This window comes from Sorex araneus, chromosome 3, assembly GCF_027595985.1.
Source record: "Sorex araneus isolate mSorAra2 chromosome 3, mSorAra2.pri, whole genome shotgun sequence".
Taxonomy (NCBI): domain Eukaryota; kingdom Metazoa; phylum Chordata; class Mammalia; order Eulipotyphla; family Soricidae; genus Sorex; species Sorex araneus.
This window is the reverse complement of record NC_073304.1, coordinates 120,834,585-120,858,861: the sequence shown is the minus strand read 5'-3', so window position 1 is coordinate 120,858,861 and position 24,277 is coordinate 120,834,585. Positions and strand designations below refer to the sequence as shown.

General features: G+C 47.6%; 1 long non-coding RNA gene across 8 annotated transcripts in view; it reads right to left on the bottom strand.

Annotated features, from left to right (window-relative positions):
• LOC129403267 (uncharacterized) overlaps positions 1 to 24,277 on the bottom strand; it is a 60,426-nt gene that overhangs the window by 34,048 nt on the left and 2,101 nt on the right. The window contains exons 2-8 of one of the 8 annotated variants that reach the window (XR_008629092.1): positions 23,043 to 23,236; positions 20,806 to 21,193; positions 19,639 to 19,813; positions 15,073 to 15,863; positions 14,185 to 14,240; positions 5,296 to 5,364; positions 1,415 to 4,317 (exon numbers count right to left, since the gene is read on the bottom strand). This is a non-coding gene — a long non-coding RNA (uncharacterized LOC129403267). Of the gene's footprint in view, positions 1 to 1,414; positions 4,318 to 5,295; positions 5,365 to 14,184; positions 14,241 to 14,702; positions 15,864 to 19,638; positions 19,814 to 20,805; positions 21,194 to 23,042; positions 23,237 to 24,277 lie in introns of those variants that run through there. The other 7 variants (XR_008629090.1, XR_008629091.1, XR_008629094.1 and 4 more) reach the window with 7 other exon arrangements.

Here is a 24,277-nt window from a genome sequence, read left to right as displayed (position 1 = left end):
CCAGAGCCAGCCCTGGAGATGCAGAGAGGAACTGCCTAGCAGCAGCCCAGAGATCTGGACAGACATTGGAAAGGGAAAAGGCTGGAAGAACACAGTCTTTGGAAAAAGTCCAAGCACTGGACTCTTGCATACAAGAGAAACCACAGAAGACAGCTTCAGAAACACAATTTATTTATTTATTTATTTATTTATTTATTTGCTTTTTGGGTCACACCTGGCGATGCACAGGGGTTACTCCTGGCTCTGCACTCAGGAATTACTCCTGGCGGTGCTCAGGGGACCATATGGGATGCTGGGATTTGAACCCGGGTCGGCCGCATGCAAGGCAAACGCCCTACCCGCTGTGCTATCACTCCAGCCCAACAAGGACTGTCTTGACAGATTCTAGTCCTCAGGTCTGGAAGTATAAGGCCTTAATACTTTAATACTGCCAAAGCATTGGATCAAGACTAGCAGATGACCACAAATGTAGACATCTTTGCAACACTTGTAAGATGATTTATGGCCCTCTAACTTCCAAAGTCTTTGAGAGCGCCGAATCCTAACCACTAGACCACCAGGGAGCTTAAATTTCCAAAGTCTTTGAAAAGGAAGACTATAGCCCTAGATATGAACAAGACTGCCTTGGGCCACAACAATAGCCACACGCTGTAGCGTGTAGGGCATTTGCCTTGCGCGCAAATGACCTGGGTTTGATCCCTGGCATCCCATATGGTCGCCTGAGTAGAACCAGGAGTGATTTCTGAGTGTAAATCCAGGAGTAACGCATGAGCAACACCAGGTGACCCCCAAAACAGAAGATGGGCAACAAAGCAGAACAACAGTATTAGCATTATCTCTGCTTGACTTTACATCATATCACACTATTTTTACTTGTATTACAGTGATGTTACTGACATCACTCACATTATCACCACTTTTAAGTATCTTAAACTTGCCACTTAGATAACCTCTGCTCACAGCCTTCCATTCTAAATGAGAATCTGGTAACTCTCCCCAGCATCATTCAGCTATGAAAGGCTAGCATCAGGTTCTGACAGCTCTTTCTCAGCATCCCATATTTCTAAGTGATCATCAGAGGCCACTCCATACTGATCATCTCCTGTGCAAAGAGCAAAAAGAGTTTCAAGCAGCTATCATTAAAAAAACAAAGTAGGGGCTGGAGAGATAGCACAGCGGGTAAGGCGTTTGCCTTGCACGCGGCCGACCCGGGTTCAAATCCCAGCATCCCATATGGTCCCTGAGCACGGCCAGGGGTAATTCCTGAGTGCAGAGCCAGGAGTAACCCCTGTGCATCGCCAGGTGTGACCCAAAAAGCAAAAAACATAAACAAAAACAAAACAAAGTAACTATTCCCAAGTTTTAATTCAATGATCTTGCTGTTCAATGTATCAATTTTAAAAGCACACATTACTCTGTGACAAGTTTGGATTTTCATTTTGATAACTGTATTTCAATGTAAATGGAATTATTTGTAGATATGCATTTTAAGCACCAAAAATTCTTATTCTGACAAGGGATTCGAAGCATAAAAATATCATAAAAACCCATGATCCAAGGAGATATACAGCAAAACACCCTGCTTGGTTTATTGATCCAATGAGAGAATTAGCAACACTTTATTGAGTTCCTATTGTATTAGGGTGAGCAAGCTGAAATGACAGTTTTTAACCAACCAAAATGATGATTTCACTCAGTCCAATCTAATGAGCGGCCCAACATATAAGCCCACTAATAATGAATGAAAATATGGCTGCACTGTAAAGGTCACTGCCTGGAAGAGAAGTTAGGACTAATGAAGTGGTAAGAGGAGGCCAGCACACAGCAAGAAGATGTCAGAAGACAAAGTGACCAGAGGGGATTACCCACTTAATTATCCCGAATACAAATGACCCAAATACACTGCAAGTCTTATTGATTTCTATGACCTAACAGTGATCAGAACACTTTCCCCAAAACCTTATTAATACATCATTTCTCCCCCAAATTTCTTTAACATAATCTGCTACTTTATACTAATAAGCCAAATTTAAAATAAAGATTAAAGCCAGAAACACCAACTTATATTTATGTGCCACATCCGCGTGCCTAATGTTCAAATGGCAGTTTATAAATTCACTGTATCACTGTCATCCTGTTGTTCATCAATTTGTACGAGCGGGCGCCAGTAACATCTCCATTTGTCCCCGGCGCATACCAGTGTAAGCTGATGGTATATTGGGGGCTCTCTCAGGGTCAGCTGAATGAGGACCATCATTGTTAATATTTTTGGCACATCAAGTATGCCACGGGTCGCTTGTCACGGTCTCACTTTATAACTTACAAAATAATTTCACAGCAATGTCTCTACTTGATCCGATTCACATCCTTGCATAATTTGTGGGGGATATCCCTATTCTCCAGATTATACAACAAACACCACCCAAAACGACTCAGAACCCCAGAACTAAAATTTTAAAAAGGGAGTAAAAAGGGAAACATAAAGCTTCTCTCCAATATTGTTCCTATGACTACAAAGGCATGAGAAACTTTTCCACATTTCTCACATTCAATTTCTCTCTAGTATGAAATCGCTGGTGCTGATGAAGGCTGTCTCACAGTCCTTACACTAATATGGTTTCTCTCAAATGTGAATTCTCCTATGAGTATACGTAAGTATTAAGGCTATCCTACTACTGTATAATGCCTTATGTATGTCAGGCCTTCCCAGACTCCTGACATACATAAGACTTCTCTGCACTGTACGTACCCATATGTGTTTTAAGGGCAGATGATCAAATGAAGGACTTTCTATATGCCTTACATTTATAAGGTTTCTCGACAGTGTGCATTCTGTTATGTCTAGTCAACTCTGACTATTTGAGAAAGGTCTACGCACACTCCTGACATACAAAAGGCTTCTCTCCCAAATGAGTTCTCCTATGTACAGTGAGCACTGAGCATGAGCTAAAGGCCTTCCCACATTCCTGACACTACTAAGGCATCTCTCCAGTATGACTTCTCATATGCTGAGTAAAGACTGACTGGTGAGTGAAGGTCCTCCCACAAACATAACAATTCTGAGGCTTCTCTCCAGTGTGAATTCTCCTATGTACTGTAAGATAGGAGGACATGCTGAAGGTCTTCCAAAACTCCTGACATACATAATGCTGGGATTTCTACTATGTACAGTAAGATACGTGGATCTGCTAAAGGTCTTCCCACATTCCTGACATACAAAGGTCTTTTCTCCAGTATGAGTATTCATACGTCTGTTAAGGGCTCATAAATCACTGAAGACCTTTCCACATGCCTTACATTTATAAGGTTTCTAGCCAGTATGAATTCTCCTATGTACAGTAAGAACTGAGGATCTACTAAAGTTCTTCCCCCACTCCTGACATATATAAGACTTCTCTCCAGAGTGAGTATTCATGTGCCCTTTAAGGGCTGCCCATCAAGTGAAGGCCTTTCCACCTGTCTTACAGAATCACTGTTTCTCTCCAGTGTGATTATCCTTGTGCATAGAATAGCTTGAGTGATAAGCAAAGACCTTTCCATAGTCCTGACGTGAATAAGGTTTCTCTCCAGAATGACTCTTTCTGTGATGAAAGAGATCAGAGGAGCAAGTTTAGGCCTTCCCACAGTCCTGACATGAGTAAGTTTTCATTCCTGTATGAATTTCCCTGAGGACACTAAGTTGTGAGGGCAAGGTAAAAGACTTTCCACATTGCTCACATGCATCAGGTTTCTCTGCAGTGTGAACTCTCTGATGTATAATACGTTTTGAGGGGGCAGTGAAAGTGTTCCCACAGTCTGTATACATAAACGGTTTCACTCCAGTTTGGAACCTTTGCACTGACACACTGCGATGATACCTGACTCAGTTTGTTCTCCCTGGTAACGATCCTGGGGATTCTGTCTACCGTGGGTTTCTAAGAGAACATTATTCTTGGACAGGGTCAGTACATGGTGACTTTCCTTATGCGAATGTCGGCATGTGGGACTCACTATAAACGGTGCTCCTCTCCCACAGTCCCGGGGCTGCTGCCTTTGAGGGCTTTGTGTCCAGAAACTGAGGAGAATAGACTGTGAGGAAATTTTCCCAGGTGAGAGTTTCTTCACAGTGAGGTCGCTCTCTCCACACTGATATCCTCAGAAGACATTAGGCCTTTCTCAGCATCCCCATGGAGCAGAGGGCGAGATTGCTGACTCCGAGATATTGTCACAGAATGCAGGATCAGAGACATTCCACTGGGGTTGGCTGCTTCCCTGTACAATGCACAGGAGGATTCCAATGACTGCTCCATTCCTTCATAGTCTCCCTGTCAAAAGAAACTGAGGCCAACATTTCCATCACTAGGAATGCAATTTCTGACAGGTGGATGGGTGTTCTATGGGATGATGCAATGTTTCCACATAGTGGCTGCACTTAATTGAAGGCTGCACAATCATTGTTTAAATATTTTCAACTCGATAAACATATACATAAAATGTACATAAGACTGTCTGCAGAATGCCAAAGAAGTAGTCTCCAACAAAATAAAATACACCCGAGTCTGGGTTTGTTTGTAGCACAGTGTGGAGCCCCTATCCATGTGTTAAGGCATGGCTACAATCCTACACAGCAAGATGGACCATGGGGGCCACTGAAAACATTTCACCACAAACAAATCCTCTCCAGGATCAATGAGGTTTTTTGTTCTTTTTTGGATTGTACTTTGTATTTATTTTAAGATTGACCATACCAAGAAGTGACAAGGATCACTGATGGTGGGTCCAGGGAACAGTGCTGGGAATAGAGCCCAGGTTTCCATCCTGTGGAAGGCAAGTCTGCCCCAATACTCTATCACTTGTGGCAACAAACCAATTCTTTTAAACAATTAACTCTCGTGCCTACTTTCAATCCAGTGAAAAATCACACTATTTCTTCTAAATACTAGTAGGAATTCGGGTAAGAATGCTAGAACAGCATTAAGAATGCTAGGACAGGTTAAGAATGCTAAGAGTGGGGAGGGCATTTCCACTGCATGTGGTGGACCCAGATTGAATTCTGGCATCCCAGATGGTGCTCTAAGCACTTCCCAGAGATATTCCTGAGTGCTGAGCCTGAAGTAACTAATCAGCATTACCGTGAGTGAATGAAAAAGCAAGAAATATAAATAATAACCACAAAATATCCTTCGATTTCAAACATTAGGCTACAAAGTTCCACCCTGCAGTGGCCATACCTCCACTTTCATGTCACATTCTTGTTCCAAGGAACTATTCTGCCAACATAATATTTATATTCAACATGCAAATCTTACAACTCACTCGTTTTGGGTGACTCAATTCCCAAATCAAGTTGTTGCAGTGAAAACCCCTGAAGCTGTGATTTACTTTCTGAAATAAAACATAAAACACAATGGAAGAGTTGCTAATGTTGGGGCTGGAGTGATAGCACTGTGGTTAGGGCATTTGCCTTGCACAAGACCAACCCAGGTTCGATTCTCAGAATCCCATATAGCTCCCCAAGCACTGCCAGTGCTAATTCCTGAGTGAATGATCCAGGAGTAACCCCTGAGCATTGCTTGGTGTTATCCAACAAGAATAAGAAAAAAATTCAGTAATGGAAAGTATTTGAATGACGTCCATTGTGGGGAATGATAGGAGCAGCTTGCCAATCCAAAAGGAGCCTTTTTGGTTTTGTTTTTTAACCAGACCAGGTGATACCTGGGAATATATGAGATGTCAGGTTTTCACCTGTGTCTGCCATGTGCAAGGCAACTACCCTTCCTGAGGTATCAGCTCTCCGTCTCAAATCAGTAGTTTATCGTAAGCTCATGCATTCACTATGCAAACAGAAAAGCAAAAGACACTTTTTTACTTCTTATTTTTTTGCGTTTTGGGTCACACCTGGCGATTCACAGCAGTTACTACAGGCTCTGCACTTATGAATTGCACCTGGCGGTGCTCAGGGGACCAAATGGGATGCTGGGAATTGATCCAAGAGTGAGCCCTGAACACTTGCCAGCTGTGGACCAAAAACTACAATTGATAATTGTAGTGGGATTGCTTGGAGCACATAGACTAGAGACTAGAGACCAGCGTGGGACAATGAACTTTGTATGACCTGCACTGGGGGCTTGGGAGAGTCCTGTGCAGATGGCCTCTTGAAAGAGGGGCCTTGAAGGTAAAATCTACCAGCAAGATAAGCAGTACACATCCTGCACGTACATACTCCTCGTGCTCTAAGTAACCTTGGGAATAATCTGACTTGGTATTTTTTAATGAGAGCATCCTGAGACAAACACAAAATATGTCTGTTTGGTGTATAACTCATGAGAACATCTTTTGACTTGGCTATGTGCCTGGGCAAATGTATGTTAAGAATATAAAAACTGCTTGCTTGAGAATAAACCTTGCCTTCAGCCTCGATAGCTGCTGGTCAATGCTTCATCCCTGAGTCGGTGGTCTTCATTCCGGAGCCGGACTCCGGCAGATAATAACAGAAATATAGTGGGTGGGGTTCTTGTCTTGCAAGTGTCTACCCAGGTTTGACTGCCGGCATCCCACGTTTCTCTGAGCACCACCATGAGTGATCCCTGAGTGCAGAGATAGGAATAACCCCTGAACATTGCCATGTGTTCCCTCACCTTAAAAAAATCTATAAATTATGTAAAACAAAGAAATAAGGGTGTGGTGACCAATGGAAATCCTAGATTGCATTAGGGTACATCTAGGGGTACATCCTGGAAGTGACCAGCCTACCACCTGCTACATTTGGTTGCAAGGACCACTCTGCTCCAACACTGCACGGATGCTAGACCCACTTCTGTCAGAGTCTCTTCAGCTCCGCGTCTCCCAGGATCCCAAAAACCTACCGCAGCCGCAGGGAACCCGGGAAAATCAAACGGTCAGCCACACACTCCTGAGTCCCCGGCCAGTGCAGAGGGCAGTGCACTGGGAGAGCATCTGCCGTGCCGGGGCTGACAGGACCGAGCCTGACATTCCACAGGACCCTGAGTCCCGCCAGGAGAGTCCCCTGGTGCAGAGCCAGGAGGGACCCTGAACGCTGCGGGAAGTCGGTCAAGTATTATGAAACAAAACATTGTTTTTAATTAAAAGACAGACTAACCTCCACCATTTTCAGGGGAACCGACCTTTGGCCCTGACTCCATAATCACCCCAATGACAGAAGTGGCCCGCAAAGGACCGGCCCGGGAACATTCCCGGGTGACCCCCCGCCCCAGCCCGTGACCCCCGGGGGCTCCGAGTGTCCCCGCAGGAACCAATGGGGAGGCGGCCGCGGACGCCCCGCTGACCTGCGGGAAACTGGGGAACTGAGGCTCCCTCTTGTCTCTCTTTGTGGCCGGGCCTGAGCGACAGGGCAGCGGGGAGGGCGGGGCCTTGACCGACACCCCATGGGGTCCCCCGACCCCCGGAGGATCCCGAGTGCAGAGCCCGGAGTTGCCCCGAGCCCGCCAGGCGCGGCCAGGCCTCCCTGGGACTCGCGCCCGCCGGCAGCCCTGAGGTAAGTTCCCTCAGAATCCCCCTCGTCTCCCTGAAGGGCAGGAACGAACTCGACAAACCTCGGCAGGGCGAGGGGCCACCCGGGTGGGGGCGCCGCCCCCTCCCCCCCCCCCACGGCACAAAGCCACCCAGCCAGGACCCCCTGTCCGCCCCGGGATCCCCCTTCCCCTCCTGCCCCAGTCCCCATGCTCTGCGGCCGAACGGAAATGCCGCCAACCTCAGACAGGAACTCGGTGACGTCACCCACACTTCCGGCCGGAGTGTTAAAGGGCCAGACTCCAACTATTCCTGACCTGGTACTTTCTGGTCACGAAAGTTGATATTTTTTCCCGTTTCTGATCTTAGATCAAGTCAGCAGGAAATCTGTGGGGTCGCCAACTCCTGGATAGATAGAGTATGAAGCCACAGATTTTATGTTTCCACAAAGGGAATAAAATCCACAAGGATTTCCTTGTAAATACACACCAGTAAGCGCCCCAACCCTGACCCGCAACCAACACCACTAAAAAACAATGCTCAGAAATCACTGGGCGTTAATACCCAGATATCATAATATTTTGTGTTCATTATCCGTTTTAGGGTTGCACGTTCTGTAGTGCCGAGCACTTTTCCTTGACTGCTCAGGGATCACTCCACACTGGGCTCCGGGAACCCTCTGGGTTTTAACCATGGATCCTGGGTCAGCACCTCCCAACTGAACTGTCCTGATTGTTGTTTACATTGCACTGAACTTCCAATTGCTGCAGGAGCTCCAAACTGTTCATGTATTCAGTTAACAGGAGTGAACTAGAAACTAAGTGAATCACATGCCCAGAATTAGTTAAACTAATTTTGTGGGTGACCCAAAATCAGGCTTAGGAATTGGTAAAAGTTTAAGTATTATATCTATAATCAATATTCCTTTATATGTGTCTGTGTGTGCTCATAGACATTGGTGTTCTCATGCTGCTCCTAGCTCTGTGCTCAGCAATTCTTCAAACAGTGCTCAAGTTCGACTATGTACTGAATTTAACTGGGATCTAAAATGGATCAGCCACATGAATGGAAGGTCCCTTCCCTGCTCTATAATGAGTAGTCATTTACTAGTTTGGTAGTGGATGAATTGCAGTGTAGCACTGTCGTTCAGTTGCTCATCAATTTGCTCCAGCGGGCACCAGTAATGTCTCCATTGTGAGACTTCTTGTTACTGTTTTTGGCATATCAAATATGCCATGTGGAGCTTGCCAGACTCTGCCATACTGGCAGGACACTCTCGGAAGCCTGCCGGGCTCTCCGAGAGAGACGGAGGAATCAAACCCAGGTTGACCCCATACAAGGCCAACACTCTACCCGCTGTGTTATTATGAAACAAAAATAAAATTCTTCAAAATCTGAACTTGTAGTGGGATTGCTTGGAGCACATAGACTAGAGACTAGAGACCAGCGTGGGACAATGAACTTTGTATGACCTGCACTGGGGGCTTGGGAGAGTCCTGTGCAGAGGGCCTCTTGAAAGAGGGGCCTTGAAGGTAAAACCTACCAGCAAGATAAGCAGGACACATCCTGCACGTACATACTTCTCGTGTTCTAAGTAACCTTGGGAATAATCTGACTTGGTATTTTTAATGAGAACATCTTGAGACAAACACAAAATATGTCTAACCCATGAGAACATCTTTGGACTTGGCTACGTGCCTGGGCCAAGGTATGCAAATAATATAAAACTGCTTGCTTGCGGGGCCGGAGCCATAGCACAGCGGGTAGGGCGTTTGCCTTGCACGCGGCCGACCCGGGTTCGATCCTCAGCGTCCCATATGGTCCCCCAAGCACCGCCAGGAGTAATTCCTGAGTGCAAAGCCAGGAATAACCCCTGAGCATAGCTGGGTGTGACCCAAAAAGCAAAAAAAAAATAAAAATAAAAATAAAAATAAATAAATAAAACTGCTTGCTTGAGAATAAACGGGGCCTTCAGCCTCGATAGCTGCTGGTCAACACATCATCTCTGAGTCGGTGGTCTTCCTGCCGGAGCTGGTCTCCGGCATGAACTAGTAGTGAAGAAGAATTGTACAGCACTTGTGCCAAGAAACAGTCTTTTTTTCAGATATGCTGATGTATTGTTCAGCTATAATTTGATGTTTGTTATAGTAGCACTGCCATCACATTGTTCATCCAATTGTTCGAGTTGGCACTAGTAACGTCTCTATTGTGAGACTTGTTACTGTTTTGGGTATATCGAATACGCCAGGGGTAGGTTGCCAGGCTCTGCTGTGTGGGATGGAGGAATCGAACCCAGGTCGGCTGTGTGCAAGGCAAACGCACTACCTGCTATGTTATCGCTCTAGCAATGTATTAATTTTGTGAGGGGGCACATCAAGCAGTGCTCAGGGATGGGTCCTAGTGGGGTGCTGGGGGCCTTTTGGGTATTGGGGATAGATCCAGCTTTCTACTTCATAAAAAGCCAAGCATCCTCCCCACTGTGCTATCACTAGGGCCCACCAACCACTTCTTTGAAACATTATCACTTGCACGAACTTTCTACAGAGGCAAACACAGTATTCCATTAGTATGAAGAATAATACAATGTATTTAGGTTAAAATTTGACTAATGTCAGTGCCCAGTGAGACTAAGGCCCTCCACTCCCAGCATTACACTCTGGATTTCCTCCTGAGCTGTTGCGGGACCACAAATGTGGTGCAGGGATGGAGCCTGGACCCCACCTTTCAAGTCACATGCTCGCTCCACTGAGCTATCCCGCCAGCATAGAAATATGTCTATTCCACGTGTGAATCTTGCCATTCACTCCTATTTGGTGAAAACATTCTCAAGTGAAATTGCAGCAACAACAAATCCTCATGCTGTGGTTTGAGTTCTGAAATCAATCACAGCAATCAAGGTAAGAATTAGTCGAATAATCCCTGGGTGGATAGGCTGGGCAGGTGGAGGGCATCTCTGTGGTTCTCACAGTCCAAACAGGCCAACAGCAGAGGGAAGGTCCTTCGGGAGGATCCCCGTGAGGAGCCTGACAATCCTCAAACTAATTCTTGGGCTTATGTATTTGACTAGAACCGGTAACATATGGGGGACCATATAGGATACTGGGGATCAAACCCCAGTCGGTCATGGGTAAGACCAACACCCTCCCCACAGTACTGTCGCTCCACCCAACTAGCTTTGTTATGGGCTCACTCCTTCACTTTTAAACACAAACACTGAAGGAACTCTCTTAGGAAGTCAGAGAGAGAACAGCAGGTAGGGTGACAGGGGCTGTTCCCTGAGGACCACCAGGAAAAACTTACAGCAACACAAGTCCCCACAACAAAATAAAAGGTTCTGGACAGGGTCCAGCAAAGTCCTGTGCTGTCAGAGTCAAGAAGGCCAATCCCCGCCCACCCTCACAGCAGGCCCAGTGCTCAGCCCCACAGCCACCCGCTGCTGCCCGATCCTGGAGCTGGAGGCGATGGTGGCGAAAGGGGCCCCCAGGATCACACACTCACACAAACGACCCCTGCATCCTAGTGGGGCTCAGAATGCCAGATGTAGATCAAAGCTGAGTTGGCCGCTTATAAGGAAAGCACCCTACTTGATTTACTATTGCTCTGGCCATTTATAATCAAATTATTTTCACCACATCAGTAGTGACCCTGAGCAAAGCTTCCAAAACAACACCACCCACCCCAGAAAACAACTATTTCTCTTTTAAAAAAAAAACAAAACTTTAACCTCACTACTCACCATAAGAGGTAGGGGTCATCTGGTCAGGAGAGGTATTATGCAACTGGACCTTAAGAAGCAGCAATTCTTTTTTTTTTTTTTTTTTTTTTTTGCTTTTTGGGTCACACCCGGCGATGCACAGGGGTCACTCCTGGCTCATGCACTCAGGAATCACCCCTGGGGAATCACCCCTGGTGGCGCTCAGGGGACCATATGGGATGCTGGGATTCGAACCCGGGTCGGCCGCGTGCAAGGCAAACGCCCTACCCGCTGTGCTATCGCTCCAGCCCAAGAAGCAGCAATTCTTTTTTTTTTGCTTTTTGGGTCACACCCAGCGATGCATAGGGGTTACTCCTGGCTCTGCACTCAGGAATTACTCCTGGCAGTGCTTGGAGGACCATATGGGATGCCAGGGATCGAACCCAGGTCGGCCGCGTGCAAGGCAAACGCCCTACCCGCTGTGCTATCGCTCCAGCCCAAGAAGCAGCAATTCTTGACCTAGAAAAAAACGCACAAAAGTTGCAATAGAGACAGTACAGCAGGTAGGAAACTTGCCTACATGCACATACAGCCAAACCAGATCAATCACTGGCTTCCCATATGGTCCCCAAAGCAACAGTAGCAGGAATTCCCGAGTGCAGAGCCGAGAGTAAACCCTGAGTATCTCTGGGTGTGGTACACAAGCCAAACCCAAACAACACTGAAAAAATGTCATTTGCAAACCCCACTCACCAGCAGGGACCCAATGACCTAGTAACCCAGCCCCATCACGACAGTCACAGGACAGAGGACAACTGGGCCTCCTGCTGCAGGGGGGCTGGGACCCTGCCCTTCAAAGTGAATCTGGAGGTTCTACACTAGTAGCACCAGGACCAACGGCTCTGGGACAGGGCCAGCTCAGTCCCATGCTGGGAGGTTCGAGATGGCCAACCCCTGCCCTCTGCAGATCCTGAAGCCCCCAGGCCCGAAGCCACCGATCTCAGCCATGCACCCACACGCCGCTGAACCTTTATAGAGCTGGAGGCGATCGTGGCCAAGGGTACCCCCACAATCACCCACTCACGCACAAGACCCCTGCATCCGGGCACAGCCCCCACAACAGCCCCAAAGCCTCTGGGTCCCTCAAAGCCCCCGCCGCGCCTCAGGAACAACCTGGTTATCAGAAACAGGTGAAGAACAAGTCCTAAAGGACCCCCCAAGCTGGCGCAGCCCCACTGCTCACAGTGCAGGGATGGGGAGACGCAGTGTGCTCACAGGACTCCACTCACTTCAGGTCCCAACATTGCTCTAAGAGAGATGCATCTGCTGAAATGTGAGGATGCTCTACTGGAAGGTTACTGAAGGTGGGGGCCTTGCTCACAGTAACCCCAGGGACATCCCAGTCACTGCTCCTATGAGCACTGTGGGGAGTAACAACTGAGCACGGAACCAGTGGGACCCAAAGGAGTAACCCTGCTTTTAGGCCAAAACACTAAACATACACCCCCTGCACCCCACAGCCCATGTTCTAGGGAGAAGGGGACACTCCATGTCCAGCATCGACTGAAAGTTGTGTGTGCACATATGAGCCTGTAGGACTCTGAGCAAAGTTCAGGGTCACTGCACATGCCTCTCAAAGCAGTTAAAAGTGTCTTGAGGCCAAAAGCCCAAGATCCTTTGCTCCGTCTCCCTGGAACCGGGGCATGCTCAGAACTGTAAACAGCAGCAAGTGAATGCGGGACTGTGTGAGAGAGCAGGCGAGGCTCTCCACAGGGGAAAGGACAAAATGGGAGACGCACCTAACCTGGGACCTGAGTCACTCTAGCTACCAGGGCGCAAATGGGGCCAGCACACCCGGGGGACCCGTGATGAGTATCAGGTCAGAATCCAGAGCACAGAGACAAGAAGGCCTGAGCACCCCCACTGTCGCACAACAATAAATACAAAAGAAAACACAGCAGCAGGACAGAGTAATAGGACAGCAGGTCGGGCTGGTGAACCCAATCGTCACACATGGTTCCATAAGCACTGCCAGGTGCAATGCCGGGGTGCAGAGCCAAGAGTATTCCCAGAGTCACTATTTATAGCCCTCCAAAGAAAACAAAACACTCAGATGCCAGGCTTTGACCCCCAGCACCCTCTATGGTCCCTGAGACCTGTCAGAACTGATCCTTAAGCACTGAGGTATGAGTACCCTTTACGCTGGGTGTGGTGCAAAAGCCAAATACAATGGACTGAAATGTGGGTTCATACAGAAAAGAGCCGGGCCCTCCGACAAGGAGTCATATGGCAGGGTCCTTCCTGAAACATCTCAGAGACATTCAGCCCAGGAAGCCTCGCTGCCTCGCCTCATCTTGTCACTCTCCTCCTACCTGGGGATGGTGTGTCCGATGGCATGTCATCATCTTCTCCTGCCTCTGTTTTTCCAAGGATCAGAGACCTGGAGAAGTCTGTTGTGAGCACTGGACAGGAGCACAACCACAAGCTCTGACCAAACAAACCCTCAGGCACCAGCTCACAGACCTGCCTGAGGGACACTGCCCGATGCTTCCGTCTCCCCAGTACAAGCAAAATGGGTTGGCATCTGTGCTGCCTTTCGCAACACAAGCTCTGAGCTTGGCTACAAGACAGAAAACTCAGCCCTGCCTTGGCCTGGGGATTCCTCCCTAGGACCCATAAAAGGTTCTCACAGGCACAGCCAGGGGCAGATTCCAAGGACAGGAGCTCCTGCGCATCAGCGACAACCAACATCAGGACTGCACCCCCTACAACAAAAGCCTGAAATGTGGCTCTATAAGGGTAGGGGGTGAGGGGAATCCCTCACTCCCTCTCCTCTGAAAAACAACTTTGTACACTCTCTCTCTCTCTCTCTCTCTCTCTCTCTCTCTCTCTCTCTCTCTCTCTCTCTCACACACACACACACACACACACACACACACACACACACACACACACACACCCACCCTTTACGAGCTATACTTTCTACACATACACACACACCCTTTACCTGCAGTACTGACCTCATAGCCAGGAGTCTCAGCAGAGCTTGCAACTTGATGTGAAGAAGCAGAAATTCCTATTTCAACAGAGTGTAAAGCTGTTATGATGCTTGCCTTGCTGACACCAGACAATCCTCTGCATCCCCACAGCCCCCAGAGCACTCCAGGAATAATATCTGAGTCGGAGTTCAGAGTAAGTCCTCAGGATATCAAAGGACATAATATCCCCCCATTCCCCAAACCAAAAATAACCCCAAAAGGAAACTGTCATTGGCAAACCCCAGTCACCTACAGAGGCACTGCTCGGGATGCCCCATTCCAACAGGGCAGCCAATAAAAAAGTAGGACAGAAGCAGGATCTCTTGCCATTGGGTGTGATTCGACTCTACCCCTCAAAGTGAATCTGGAGATTCTACATCAGTGAGACTGGGGCCAAGGCTCCAACACAGTCAGCTGGGGGTTTCAGATGGCCAAGGCCCCGCCCTCGGCAAGTCCCTCACCCCCAGGCCCACAGCCCCCGCCCTGAGCCCTGTGCCTACCTGCCATTGGCCCATCTCAGAGCTGGAGGCGATTGTGGCTGCAGGAGCCCCCCAAGATCATATACTCACACCCTCAACCCCTGCACCCCCCAAAGCTCTGCCGCGCCTCAGGAACCACCTGGATATCAGGGAATAAGAGAAAAACAAGTGCAAAAGTGCCCCCCAAGCTGGTGGTGATCCTCAGCTCAGTATGGAGATGGGGAGGCGCTGAGCACTCATGAGAGTCTGCCCCCGTCCTGCCACAAAATCTGCCTTCAGATCCCCGAGTGCTCGCAGGGGGCCCACTTTGTCCTTTACCCAGGTGAACAATGACTCTCACCCTTTTCCAGGAATAGAATCACCAGGAAGGCCCCACTGTGATGTCACTTACATTTCAGCAAGCAGCCTTAAAGGTCCAGACTTCAGATGTTCAGAGAACCATTATCACCACCCAGCTGAATCTGTGGCTCGAGGGGGTGGGCTTGCGTAAAGGGGTGGAGAGGGAGCTGCTGGAATGGCCTGTCACACAGTGGGGGCTAGTGGGGAGTAAGGAGTATCCTCTGGTCTTGTGCTGGGCAAACAATGAACCAATGCTCTCACACAGTCCATCAGGAGAAACACAAAGGGGGCTCATTCAAGGGAAACAGGCAGATAGGGAGCGTGTGGGGCACAGGACAATGAGTTTCGGGGGAAGTCATCTATCAAGGTGGGGTAAAAGCAGTGACGCCCAAGTCAGCCCTGAAGATGCAGAGAGGAACTGGCCACGCAGCAGCCCAGAGACCTGGAGAGACACTGGAACAGGAGCAAGGGCTGGTAAGACATCAGAGAGCACTGTCCAGTCAACACTCTACCCCTTGATAACACACAAGTAGTAGATTCTTTTCTCCAAGGAAAACCCAGGAGGCAGTTCCAGAACAAAATTATAAACACAGAGAGAGAGTACAGTGCGCTGCCACCTGCTGTGAACTTGGTCGACGTGAATTCCATTCCTGCATCCAAAATGGGGTCTGAGCACCACCTTGAGTGACCCTTAAGAATTACCAGGTGTGGGGCTGGAGCGATAGCACAGCGGGTAGGGCGTTTGCCTTGCACGTGGCCGACCCGGGTTCGAATCCCAGCATCCCATATGGTCCCCTGAGCACGGCCAGTGGTGATTCCTGAGTGCAGAGCCAGGAGTAACCCCTGTGCATTGCCAGGTGTGACCCAAAAAGCAAAAAAAAAAAAAAAAAAAGAATTACCAGGTGTGCCACCAAACGAAAATATATAACTAAGCATATAAAATGGGGCACGTGGACCAACCCCAGAATGGACGCATATGTGAAGCTAACAGTCAGTACACCATACTTGTAATTTTGTGTCCTTGTTTGGCATTTTGGACAGATCCCAATGGTGTTTTCCATTCTGGTGAATATTAGATTGCTGGAACTTTACTGTTTCCAAGCAAAAGTCTGACCTTTCTTTTTCTCCCCTCACTACTGCTGAATTGAGGTCATTGGAACCCAGGTTTACCCTTTATTCCTAGTAATCATAGTTAAGTGGAATTTCCTACTGAGATGGGGGTGGATGTTGGTGAATCTCTCATGTTCCCACCATTTGTAAAACATCTGATTCAGGGGCCTCTGGATCATCTCAAAAACCGGCAAATGTCTTTCTATGCACAGTAAAGTCCATGTAAAGTGTCTCTATCCACCCTATTAAAGAAACTTGTCAAGGCCATTCTGCTTACATAATACTTTATGAAATTTTTTCCTTAATGGTTTTCTAAATCTAAGGAAACCTGAATATAGAGACTGCAGAGATGCTGCAGCAGGTAAGGTGTTTCCCTGCACACACCTGATGTGACACCAACCCCAGGGACCCATAAGTTTCCCTGAGTCCACCCCAAACGTGGACTGCTGACCTCAGAGCCAGGATGATGTCCTGAGCACAGCTCAGTGAACCTCCCAAGAGCATACTACTAGAAGGCCTGAAGAATGGAGATTTGCCGTTCTTCTAATTTCAAAGGGTTTGCATCATGGTTAATCTCTGTCATTAATCCCCACAAACCAAACCAGGGCCTGTGAACCAAGCAGAGTCTGAGCAAAGAATGAGACAGAGGTGAGCCTTGACAGTCTGAAGTGAGGGGAGGATTTGGTACCTGTTCATTTAATTCTAATTTAATCACCATTTTCCTGGCTTCTATCACTAGGTCCCATTAATTACAAGCTAACAGACTCATCAAGTCCAAATGCTGGGACACTGACATTGCTGCACCCGAGTGATAACAAGGAAGTACCTTCCCCTTATGTGCTGACGTCATGGGAAGGGTGTCCCACATTACTCGGATTATTTCCTCCTTATCTCCACATTGGGTCACCCCACCTCCTTATACAAACATTGTATTACTGAAGGGGCCTGTTCTTACTTGGGGTTAGGGCATCAGTCATCCAGTATGAATTTAACATTGTCTCCTAAGGCCTGAGTGGAACACAAAGGCCTTCCCCCATTCTTTACATTCATAAGATTTCACACTGGTATGCATTTTCATGTCTAGTAAGGGATGAAGACCGAAAAATTGCCTTTTCAAGTTCCTTACATATATAAAGCTTCTCTCATTATAAGTTCTCAGATGCAGAGTAAAGCCTGAGTACAGAGTGAAGGCCTTCCCACATGATTGACATTGATGAGGTTTCTATCCACAGTGAATATGCAAGTAAATTATGAGGACATACTGAAGGTTTTCCCACCTGTCTGACAGCCTGCGGATTCTCCCCACAATGAATTTCCCACCTGTCTGACAGCCTGAGGATTCGCCCCACAATGAATTTCCCAGTGCTTAGCAACCTTTAGAGACTGAGAAAAGGCCTTCCACATTCCTTAAAAACAAAAGGTTTCTCTCTAGTACGCATTTTCTTCTGCCTAGAGAAGGCTAAAGAATGAAGGAAGGCTGTCCCACACTCCTCACATAAATAAGGGCTCTTTCCAGTAAATCCTCTTAAGCACAGAAAGGCCTAAGAGTAGAGTGAAAGCCTTCCCACATAGCAGACACTGATCAAGTTTCTCTCCACTGTTTAGTAAGATCCCCAGATTGATAGAAGACATTTCCACATTGTGTACAAACATAAGGTTTCTCTCCAGTATGTGTTTTACTATGACTAGAAAGACTTGAGGAAAGACCAAACACCTTCCCACATTCCTAATATACAAAAAGTTTCACTCCAGTATGAAATGTCATATCCTGACAAAGGCTGGAGGTTTGAATGAAGGCCTTCCCACACTCCTGACATATATAAGACTTCCCTCCAGAATGAGTTTTCATATGCACAGTAAGGCTGAGGATAGAGTATTCTCACATATATAAGTTTTTTTAAATGATAAGTTTCCCTATGATTCAAAAGGTCTGAGAAACTGGAAAAGGTTTCATCCCAGAATGCCCTGACCCCACAGAAATGAATGCTCAGTTTAGTTACAAGCAAAAGGCTACAACTGAACAACTTGTGTCCATGACAAAACCCTAGAAAATACAGAAAAGGAATGAACAGGGCTAGAGTGATAGTACAGTGGGTAGGGCTTTTGCCTTGCACACAGGTGACCCAGGTTCGATTCCCTGAATCGCGCATAGTCCCCTGAGCACCTCCACAGGTAATTCCTGAGTTCAGAGCCAGGAGTGATCCGTGTGCATCGCCAGATGTGAGCCAAAAAGCAAAAAAATGGGAATATAAAAATCTCCATTTTCTATATGCCCAGATTGGCGCCTATCAGAGATCTACTGAGGATCATACCCAGCGATCTACTGAGTCATGCTGAAGACTCCCAAGAATCATTAGAAGTGAACGCGCGCAGTGAAGTAGCGTGGTATCTGATGGGGTGAGATCAAAAGCAAAGAACTTATTGGACCCAGAGCAATTGTACAGCAGGTAGGGTGTTTGCCTTGCATGTAGCTGACACAGGTTCAAACCCAGGTATTCCATATGATCCCTTGATCAACGCCAGATGTAATTCCTAAGTACACAGCCAGGAACAATCACTGAGCATAGCCAAGTATGACCCAAAATGCCAACAAGGAAAAATAGAAAAGAAAATGAACATTTCACTGGAATGATAGTACAATGGGGCAGGCACATACTTGATATACAAACATGGATTTCATCCTTGGCATCCGTATGGCTCTGGAGCACTGCAGGGAGAAATTCCCAAACATATACTCAGGAGTAATCTGCATATTTCCAGGTGTAGCCCCCAAAACAAATAGAAAAAAACGACAAAATAATAAATGAAGTTGCAAGCCTGGTGCAGTGGTATAGTGGGCATGGCACCAGCCTCGTAAGATGCAGACCGGGTTAATCCACAGGACCCCCATGGACCCCTGAGCACTGCCAGAAGTGATCCTTCAGCACAGAGCTAGGAGAAATGTGGATGTGAGCGCTGAATCAAAACCAAAAGGAAAAACTAAAATGAACACACTCAAGTGAAGGGTAGCACAAGAACTATACTAATCCAGGAATAGGAGGGAGTTACTTAGAGGAACTTGAGGGACAGTATGGGACATAGGGTGCTTGCCTTGCATGTGTCCAAGTCGAGTCAATCCCCTAAATCCCATTTGATTTATGTTTTTTGCTTTTTTGGTCACATTAAAGGATGCTCAGGGGTTGTTCCTGACTCTACAACAAGGAATTAATCCTGGCGGTACTTCTGGGACCATATAGGATGCTGGGAATCAAACCCTGGTTGGCTGCATGCAAGGCAAAAGCCCTATCCACTTCCACTGTGCTATCACTCTAACCCCACCTGAATCCCATTTGGACCACAACGTCCAGCAAAAGGGTTCCCTGAGTACAGAGCCAGGAGTAACCCCTGAGTACCTACAGGTTTGGCCCAATAAGAAAAACAGAAAGAAAAGAGAGGAACACAAGAAATAGTGGTCTGTACAGCTGTCAAACATCCTGTCCATCAGAATCCCAGTCCTTTCTGAACTCACAGGAGCCCCGGTGGATCTTCCAGGAAAGTCGGACACACATGGCTCCCAGCGACAGCCTACAGTTGCTGGCAGGTCTACAGCATCAAGTCCCCGTAGAGCTTCCTCTGAAGGCAGCGTGCAGGCACGTTCTTCTTTGGGGGTGAAGCTTACGGCCACATCAAGGAACATTCTGTGTCTGGTACACAAGTGGGCATTAGTAAGGGCCTGTTCCAACCCGCTCTAGGTAGTCAGAATGGGACCCCCAGGGCCATAGAGGGACTCAGGGCCAACAGTCTCAGGAGAAACCATATTACATGTGCAATTCCAGTTGATGGGCCCAGAGATCACCCAAGGTAGCTGGATTGGGTAAAATGTGGGGGCGCTATACTAGAAGGTTTCAAGCTAGAGTTGCACATTAAAAACCCAGGTTCAGTCCCAGCACCACTGTTCCAGTGAGCACTGTAGAGAGGAACATCTGAGCACAGACCAAGCAGGACCCCAAATGTGATGCTGGGTTGAAACCAAAAACACTAAGCACACACACCATGCATGCCACAGCCCCTGATCACTAGGGAGAGAACAGGACACTCAATGTCCAGTGAGTGACTCAAAGCTGTGCAAGGACATGTGTGCCATAGGATTCTGAACTAGGGTTCAGGGCTGCCCTCAATCCCTCTCAAAGCAGGGAAGCGTCTTGGTCCCGAAGCCCTCTGCAGGCTAGAGAGACCCTTTGCTCCAGCTCCCTGGAACCTGCACATGCCCAGAACTGCGCACACAGCAGCAGGGGAACGTGAGACTGTGTGACTGCGCAGGCAGAGGCTCTCCAGAGTGGGAAGGACAAAATAGGGGAAACACAGGTACTGGGACCCGAGTCACTGTAGTTTCTAGGGTGCATATGGAGTCAGCACATCTAGAAGCCCCTACCACTGGTCAGGGAGAATCGGTAGCACAGAGCCATAAAGAACTTGTGAGCATCTCCCCTGTGGGACAAAAAATTAGAAAAGAAGCAGAGCAGCAGGCTGGAGAAACAGGACAGCAGGCTCAGGAAGAGTAGGTAGAGCGGGCAATCTCCATTTTCCCATCTTGTCCCCCAAGCACTGCAGGTCCAATGTTGAGTATTAAGCCAGAATTTACCCCTGAGAATCATAGGGTGTGACCCTTCCATCAACTCACCACACCACACCTTACCTCAGAAAACAAACCTGAACAAATCAGCCTATTTTTCCAGTATATCAAAAGATTCCTAAGACCTGGCATGGGGGATGCTTGAACACTGAGCTGTAAGTACTCCTTGAGCATCCCTGGGTTTGACCCCAAACACTGTCACTTTCACTGTCACTGTAACTGTCATCCAGTTGATCATCGATTTGTTCGAGCGGGCACCAGTAACATCTCTCATTGAGAGACTTATTGTTTGTTTTTGGCATATCCAATACGCACGGGTAGCTTGCCAGACTCTGCCTCGCGGGCTTGATACTCTCGTTAGCTTGCCGGGCTCTCCAAGAGGGGTGGAAGAATCGAACTTGTGTCGGCCGTGTGAATGGTGAATGCCCAACTGCTGCGATATCGCTCCAGCCTCCAAATACAAATTCAACAAAACAAACAGGGACAAAGATGTCGTCAAACACCACAGCATGGGGCACTCCGACCAGGAGACACATCCCAGGGCTCCTTCCAGAACCAACTCAAGAGACCGACGGCCCTGGAAGCCTGTCATTGTGTGCTGTCATCTTGTCACCCTCCTACTACCTGGGGATGGTCAGCAGGGTGGCATGTTACCACTGTCTCCAACGACTAATTTCTGAGGATCAGCACGAAGCTCTGCCCAAAGACTTGGACGATAAATCAGAGCTGTGAGCATCAGAGAGGGAACCACCACAGGGCCCTAACCAGAAGTCCCTGCCCTGGTGCCAGAACTGTCCTGACTGGCATCACCCTTCGTCACATGCTCACAGACCCACCCAGGTGAGATGCTGTCAGATGCTCCTTCGTATCCAGGGGATGCAGAAGTGGGTTGGCATCTGGGCTACCCATAGTGAAGACAGGAGCAGCTAAGCTGCTGTCCCATCCCTCAGGTGACTTGGGTCCACTCTAACTGAAAATACTATAATATCTAACAGAAATCTTGTACTACAGATGAAAATTAGGTCTGGGAGCAGAGTGACAACATATCAGGGAGGGCATTTGTCATGCATGTGGCTGACTCCGGTTTGATCTCCCGCCACCCCAAGCCCAGCAGGAGTGATTCCTGAGCTCACATTCAGGAGTGATCCCATAGCACTGCTGACTGGCCCCCAAACAAAACCACACAAATGAAAGAGTAAGTTGCTTTCTAATGAGGAAAAAGAAGATCTAATTTCACAACTTTTTTAAAATTTACCCAGAGTAAAAGCATTTTATAATTGCCATAAAGATAGCACAGAGCACAGGGTGCTTGCTGTCACGCAGCCAACCCAGGTTCATTCCCCATCGCCCAGAGGTTCCCACGCTGTGCATGAGGGGATCAATGAACACAGAGCCAGGAGTAATTGCTTAGCATTGCCCAGCAGAGCCTCCAACCAAAAAAGAATGAATTTATGGGCTGGAGCTACAGACTGCTAGGGTGTTGGACTTACATACAGCTAACCTGGGTTCAGTTCTCAGAACCCCACTGAATACCATAAGCATCAAACAGAAAAAGCAAATGGAAAAAAAATTGTATTGTGTCAAAAACCCACAGCCAGTTTTATAGGACAAAGTTTTGAGTTTTAGGGCCAGAAGTGGCAGAACGTTGAGATTATTCATGATAGTGCTTGTGGGACCCTGCATTGTGCCAGAGATTGCCCCATGGCAGGCTGTTTGCAAGGCCAGGGACTGCACGCCTGGTCTATCTCTGATCCCAGGAATTCAAATTCTATGTAAATCCTATGAGTCTTGTGGGAGGAACACAGACTGCTACGATGGGAATGGGGGTACACAGAGATGAGGTCCAGCTGTTAGAGGCCATGACAGGGCTACTGGTACCTGGGGCTCCCAGCATGATGCCAGTATGCAGCACAGACTGCAGTTTCAAAGCAATTTCAAAGATTTCAGGCGCCAGAAAGAAAACCAGTGGGCATGGCACTTGCCATGCATTTGGCAGACTTAACTTCACACCCTGAATTCCCAATGAGTGATTCCGGAGCACTGCTGGGTCTGGCAGCAATCCCAAATCCCATCCCCTCCCTACACACATAAATAAAAGCAAAGAGGAAATTGTCTGCCAACAGCAAAGGTTTGGAATCCAGCCTTATATTCTTAAGAGTCAGTTCTTTACTTTGTCTTTGTTTGGGGACCACACCTGACAGGGCTCAGAGCTAACAGCCCAGGCTTTAATGGTCTATATGATTTTACTCTCTTGTTAGATAATTTTGCGTAAGAAAATGGAGGAGAAAGATTACACTTACCGCAAAAGAAATCTTTTTTTTTTTTTTTTTTGCTTTTTGGGTCACACCCAGCGATGCACAGGAGTCATTCCTGGCTCTGCACTCAGGAATTACCCCTAGCGGTGCTCAGGGGACCATATGGGATGCTGGGAATCGAACCTGGGTCGGCCAGGTGCAAGTCAAACGCCCTACCCGCTGTGCTATCGATCCAGCCCCTGCAAAAGAAATCTTAATGGTGAAAGTCTGTAATTTTTATCAGAGCCTCCAACTCCTTCTTTTCTTCCTAACAGCGTTTTGTTGTGGAAGGGCAAAACTGACCCCTGTTAATGCAGAAATCAGCAAAATCAGTCTTGGATTCCCAGCAATGAAACTAGCCAACCTGAACCCACCTGGGAAAGCACCTAGGCCCAGTAAGTGGGCTCAAACAATCACTATGCCCCTAGTCAAAATGCCCCAGAAATTTCTTTTGTTAACCCTAAAAGAATGAGTAGCTTATGTAACCAGAACTATTACTGGAAACTTATGTTTACCTATTGCCTGACCACTGTTATGCTATACACCTATCAAAATACCTTTGTTGGATAACTAGCTAAGTTTTTTTTCTGAAATAGTAAGACATGTACTGCTTATGTAATCAAACCCTATATAAACTGCTTGCTGCCTGAAATCAGGTTCGCTGTTAAGAAAGCACTCTGTGGTTGAGATAGTTGACCCCAGTATACTGGAATACAACTCCTACTGCTTTTGCATTATCAAGTTATTGTCTGTCCTTCTCGCTGCTTGGGAACCAATAGTTCTGGGTTTAACCATTGAAATATTCCAGAATGTTCACATCCAATAACTTACAATAAATGTATCAACAGAGGGCAGGGGAGAGCACACCAGCCTGGAGCTGTTGCTGGCCAACTGGAAGCCTGGCAAGGGAAGGGAGAGGGGGCTTCTCTGGTACCCACTGTCCACTGGTACTGTGAGCAGAGAGTAGCGAGCAGCCCTCAAGCACTGGAAAGTGTGGGCCAAAACCCCACCTCATGTTCTGCCCTAGTAGTGAGGTAGAACCAGGAAGAGGAGCTCAAAGGGCAGAGCACGTGCTTGAAGGAGCTGGACTGGAACTTCAGAGACACCTGGACAGAGGGGAGGAGTCCCTGTCCATCTCCAAGTGAGTAGGAAAAAGAAAAACCAGAGGAGAACAGGCAGGGGGCTGGAGCGGTAGTATAGCAGGTAGGGTTTTTGCCTTGCACGTGGACAACCCGGGTTCA